This window comes from Hypanus sabinus, chromosome 3, assembly GCF_030144855.1.
Source record: "Hypanus sabinus isolate sHypSab1 chromosome 3, sHypSab1.hap1, whole genome shotgun sequence".
NCBI lineage: Eukaryota > Metazoa > Chordata > Chondrichthyes > Myliobatiformes > Dasyatidae > Hypanus > Hypanus sabinus.
In genome coordinates, this window is record NC_082708.1 from 45230857 (window position 1) to 45236856 (window position 6000).

Below are 6000 nucleotides of genomic sequence, written 5' to 3' on the forward strand. Positions count from 1 at the left end.
GGAATAGTTTCTTTCCTTCTGCCAGCCTATTTCTAAACGGACATTGAACCGATGAACACTACCTCAATACTTTTTTTAAATTTCTGTTTTGCTCGACTTATCTTAACTATTTAATATGCATATATATTACTGTAATTCAATTTTTTTCATATTTATCATAAATTGCATTGCACTGCTCCCACAAAGCAAAAAAAAATCATAGAAACATGGAAACATAGAAAACCTACAGCACAATACAGGCCCTTTGGCCCACAAAGCTGTGCCAAACATGACATATGCCAGTGACATTAAACCTGATTCTCACTCTGAAAAGTGGGGCAGTAATAGCTCAGGTGGACCCTGAGCTAGAGAAATGTGGTCAGAACCATTTGGAAGGGCAGATTCTGAATTCTACCACCATACCCTTATTCACAGGAAATACATCGCTGTGTGATTGAAGTATGGGAATCGTACTAACTAAAAGTGTCCTACAGTAATGATTGGCAATAGTACATGGGCTGGATTTCTTCAGTCCAGATTTCTCATGATATGCCAGACACAGAAGTGTCACATTGCTTTTCAAAAGGTATAATGTGCTTTGAGCAAAGTCTAAGAGAATGGTGGGTTGGCAGGGGATGAGGTGATTACATAATCATTATAATCAATTGTGAAGCATTGAGGATCAAATGCTTATAATAAAGTAATTAATTTCTTAAATTAAGCCTGTAATCCCTTAGCTGCCCCCTTCGCTACCAAGTACCTCCATGCCACCCACTTTATCTTTATCACACCCTCAGAATCTTCCACCAGGGAGGTGATATCACCCACTTTGGGAACCACTCTCTGCCTCAATGCACTGTTCGATTGAATAGCATACAAGGCGAGGTTTTTACTGTACCTCAGTGTAAGTGACAATAATAAACCAATTTATCCTGCTTTATCTAATCCAATTAACATAATCTTCTGATTCCTGCTTTCCCCTTAAACAATTTACTGTTAATAGATTTAACTACTCCACGTGGAAGCAGGTTAGAACAATTTTTCTTCTTAAGACCTCTTAAAATGTGACGAGAATGTTGGTTATATAATGCTCTTTAAACATGTTTTGAACAACAGTGCCAATATGTATAGCAAGTAATTAAAATTTTGTAGTTTGCCAGAGGTATTTCTTTGGGGCAGCAGTAAACATAGCGCATGTTAACTCGCAGCCTTCATACTTGTGAATCTGTCTAGTATGGGGTATGGTGCAATAATCTAACTTTGTAGCTTCCATGATGTCAGCCATCTGCTCTGGTATATTATTGGTGCTGTGCATCTTTGTGAATGGGACCCTGGCAAACATTACAGCCTCTTTAAACCTCTCTCATGCAGTGGGACCTCCACTTTGCCATCTGTTACAGAATCACAGATTCTCAGGAAGGTCACAGCTTGGAAGGAAGTCTTTTAACCCATCAAGACTGTGCTAGTTCTGTACAATTGCACTCCCATTCCTCTTTCCCACAATATTTTCCTTTCAAATGCATATTCAATTCCCTTTTGAACATTACCATTGGGAAGCTTTTAAAAATTAGCAGAAGGCAATTTAAAAAACTATGAGGAGAAGAACGATGAAATATGATGGTACGTTAGCCAAAAATATCAAAGAGAATGCCAATTTTTTTACAGATATACAGTTAGTTTGTTCATTATGTGCCATATCATATGACATCATTGGCCTTTCCATGATTATGATTGTTCTCGGCAGACTTTTCTACAGATGTGGTTCGCCATTCCTTCCGGGCAGCTTCTTTACAGGATGGGTGACCCCAGCCATTATCAATACTCTTCAGTGATTGTCTGCCTGGCATCAGTGGTTACATAACCAGGGCTTATGATATGCACTAGCTACTCATATGGCAATCCCCCTCCAGCTCCCATGGCTTCATGTGACCCTGATCAGTAGGGAGCAGGCTAAGCAGGTGCTACACCTAGCCAAGGGTGACCTGCAGGCTAGCGGAGGGAAGGAACACTTTACACCTCCTTTGGTAGAGATGTATCTCCATCCCGAAGCAAGTGTGTATACTGGACCACTGGGAAATGGCACTGGAGAGGCAGTCAGGGGGGAGCAAAGAAATAGTGGATGAACTTAGTGAGTATTTTGCATCAGTCCTTACTGTGGAAGACACTATCAGTAAGCCAGATATTCGAGAATGTCAGGAGGCAGAAGTGAGTGTGTTGGCTATTTCTAAAGACAAGGTGCTTGGAAAACTGAAAGGTCCAAAGGTAAATAAGTTGCCTGGACCAAATGAACTACACCCCAGGGTTCTGAAAGAGGTAGCTGAAGATATGAGGAAGGCATTAGAAATGATCTTTCAAGATCACTAGATTCTGGAATGGTTCCAGAGGTCTGAAAATTGCAAATGTCTCTCCACATTTTAAGAAGGGAGGCAGACAGATGAAAGGAAAGTATAGGCCAGTTGACCTGACTGCAGTGGTTGGAATGATGTTGGTGTCAATTACTAATGGTGAAGTTTCAGGGTACTTGGAGGCACAAGATAAAGTAGGCCAAAGTCAGCATGGTTTCCTTAAGGGCACATCTTCCTGACAAATCCATTGGAATTCTTGAAGAAAATTTCAGATAGGATAGACAAAGGAGAGTCAGTGGATGCTGCTTACCTGGATTTTCAGAAGGCCTTTTACAAGGTACTGCACAGAAGGTCATTTAACAAATATAAGCCCATGCTATTACAGGAAAGATATTAGCATGAATAGAAGATGGGCTGATTGACAGGGGGTAAAATGTCAGAATAAAGGGGACCTATTCTGATTGATTGCTGATGACAAATGATGCTCTGCAGTGGTCAGCATTGGAACCATTTTGTTTCACATTACATGCTGACAATTTGGATGACTGAATTGATGGCTTTGTAGCCAAGTTTGAAGATGAGGTGGAGGGGCAGGTAGTGTTGATGAAGCAGGGAATCTACAGAAGGACTTGGACAAATTGGGAGAATGGGCAAAGAGGTGGCAGATGGAATACAGTGTAAGGAAGTGTATGGTCATGCACTTTGGTTAAAGAATAAAAGTGTAGACTATTTTCTAAAGAGGGAAAAAAATTCAAAACTCAGAGGTGCAAAACCTTCCCTAAAGGTTAAATTGCAGGTTGAGTCGGTGGTATAGAAGGCAAATGCAATGTTTGCATTCATTTTGAGAGGACTAGAATATAAGAGCAAGGATATAATGCTGAGGCTTTATAAAGCATTGATCAGACTGCACTTGGAGTATTGAGAGCAGTTTTGGCCTACTTTTCAAGAAAATGTGCTGACTTTGGAAAGGGTTCAGAGGAGGTTCAGGAGAATGATTCCAGGAATTAAAGGGTTATTGAATGGGTTATTTGATGATTGTGGGCCTGTACTCACTGAAGTTTAGAAGAATGAGTGGGGATCTCATTGAAACCTGTTGAATATTGAAAGGCCTAGACAGTACATGTGGAGAGGATGTTTCCTGTAGTGGGTGAGTCTAAGGCTACATCCACACTACACCGGATAAATCCGTAACCAAAGCTTTTTCTCTTCGTTTTTACCCTCCGACCACACTAAAACGGCATTTTCATCCCCCGAAACCAGAGCTTTTCAGAAACACTTTCCAGGGTGACTATTTTTTAAAATGCTGCTCGGGAAGATCAGTGTGGACGGGGTAACCGGACACTTCTGAAAACGCTATCAGACAGCAGCGCACCGTTTCATTGTTTTCTTGAACGCAACCTAACAATTTCAGAACTGACGGCAACGAGGCTGACGCCAGAAGAGTTAGAAATGTACTCACCAAATACTTTGACCCATAACTTACTGAATAAATAAGTATACTGTACTCACTTTGCCCTGTTTTCTGTCCTTGCTCGTATGAAGGTGGTTTACCTATTTATGCAAGTACTTCTCTGACAATAGCTGTGTAACAGCCTAATGTAACATTGTATGGAAATACAAGGTAACACTGATGCAGACATGTTTTATACATTTAACAAGGTGCTTTATTAATGCAACAGAGTTAGTCAGTTTTTCAATGTTTGTCGTCAGCCGGGTCAATCTGTCCATGAACTCCCTGTCGATTGCTTCTGTACACTCCAGTATTTGTTTTTTTTTTAGTTTTAGGTTCTCCTGCATGAGAGCCAACAGCTGTCCGTCGTTTTAAGTTTTTCTACTCTGTAACTACACAAATGCGCACTTTCACACCGAGATTCGACACCAAACAGGTCACTTGTTTTTGGTAGATGTGTCCTGCGCATGCGCAGTAGGATGAGATTTGCTGAAATCTCTGTTTCAATGTAGACAGAGATACTTTTTAAAACGCATAGTGTGGACACCTATCGTTTTTACGCGAAACCGGCGTTTTCAAAATTATCTGGTCTAGTGTGGATGTGGCCTAAGGCCATAGGGCACAGCCTCAAAATAGAGGGACATACATTTAGAACAGAGATGAAGAGGAATTTCTTCAGCCAGAAAGTGCTGAATCTATGGAATTCATTGCCACGGATGGCTGTGCAGGCCAAGTCATTGATTATTTTTAAGGCAGAAGTCGATAGGTTCTTGGTTAGTGAGGGAGTCAAAGGTTACAGGGAGGAGACTAGAGAATGGTTTACTTGAGAGATACTAAATTAGCCATGGCGGCGCAAACTCGATAGACCAAGTGACCCAGTTCTGCTCCCAGTTTTATCAAGTGAATCTTCCTCTACAACTTTCTTGGCACTGATGCCCAGATTCTAAACATTTGATGCCCAAAAAAGAATACTTATCACTCAGTCCATAGAACCAAAAGTAATAATCAATCTAGCTTCAATCTATTTTATCAGTTTTCACCTTTTGACATTTATTTCTGACCACTCTTTCTGGACCTTTCAAGATTTTTAAATAACTACATCAGCTCTCTTCATAACCTCCTCACTTCAAAGTAGAATAACTCTGGCTTCCCAAGCCTATCCATATAACTAAGTAGAAATATTCTCACGCACCTTCCCGATACATCTTCCTTCAAGTGTGCTTCTCAGATCTTGACACAGTACTCTAGTTCTGGCCAAAACAGTACATTGGATGGTGCAATGGCTTGTAGACCTGCTGCTTCACTGTTCCAGTAACCGGTTTCAACCCTGACCTCCAGTGCTGGCTACACAGAGTTTGGTACAGTCTCCATGTGATAATGTGCCATTCGCTCTCCATCCACATCCAAAGGTATGCAGTTTGATTATAGAACTGGTCGGTCCAATTTATTCCCAGTGTGTCGAAAGTGATTGAGTTACTTTGGGAGGGGGGGCATTGAAGGGAACATGGGAAGAATAAAATGGGGTTTATTTTGCATTTGTATGAATGTCAGAAGGGGATGATCCAAAAGTGTGAGGAGTAAATAAGGGGATTAAGATTCAGATTCTGATTAGTTTATTATCACGTATAGCAGGGAGCAATGAAATTCCTGGTAATGCCAGGTACTAATTAAAACAAAGTACAGCACAATGATGCAATGTCAGTGCTCAAATGACAATAACAGAATAACTGAGAGAAGTACAATTAAGAGTCCAGCAGCACCAGCAAAGGGGATATGAACAAGTCTGTGGTGCTGAGAACTCAATTCATTATTTGTGTCATGGTCAGTACCAAATGACAACACCTGAGCTCAGCTGGGTTAACCGACTTCGAGCAGTGGCCTTGGGGCCCACATGAGGAGGAGGCTACTAAACAAATGAGCTATAGTAGATCAAAAACACCTGTAAAAGGAAATGAAAATTGCAGTTGATGCACAACATATATCTCATAAACTCATATCTTATCCATATAAAATCAAGATCCAAACTGTTCCTGTAGAATTTGGCTGCTTCATAAGAGAAGCAAATATACCATGTGAGTATTTTGGTTCTTAAAATGATTTGCTTCAGGTAGCAATTCAGGATGTATATAGGCTACATTTCTGGAACCTGCCAATCCTTCACATGACTAACTAAATGAAATATATTTGATCATTTTCATAATTCAAGCTATTTCAATGTGTTTTTCA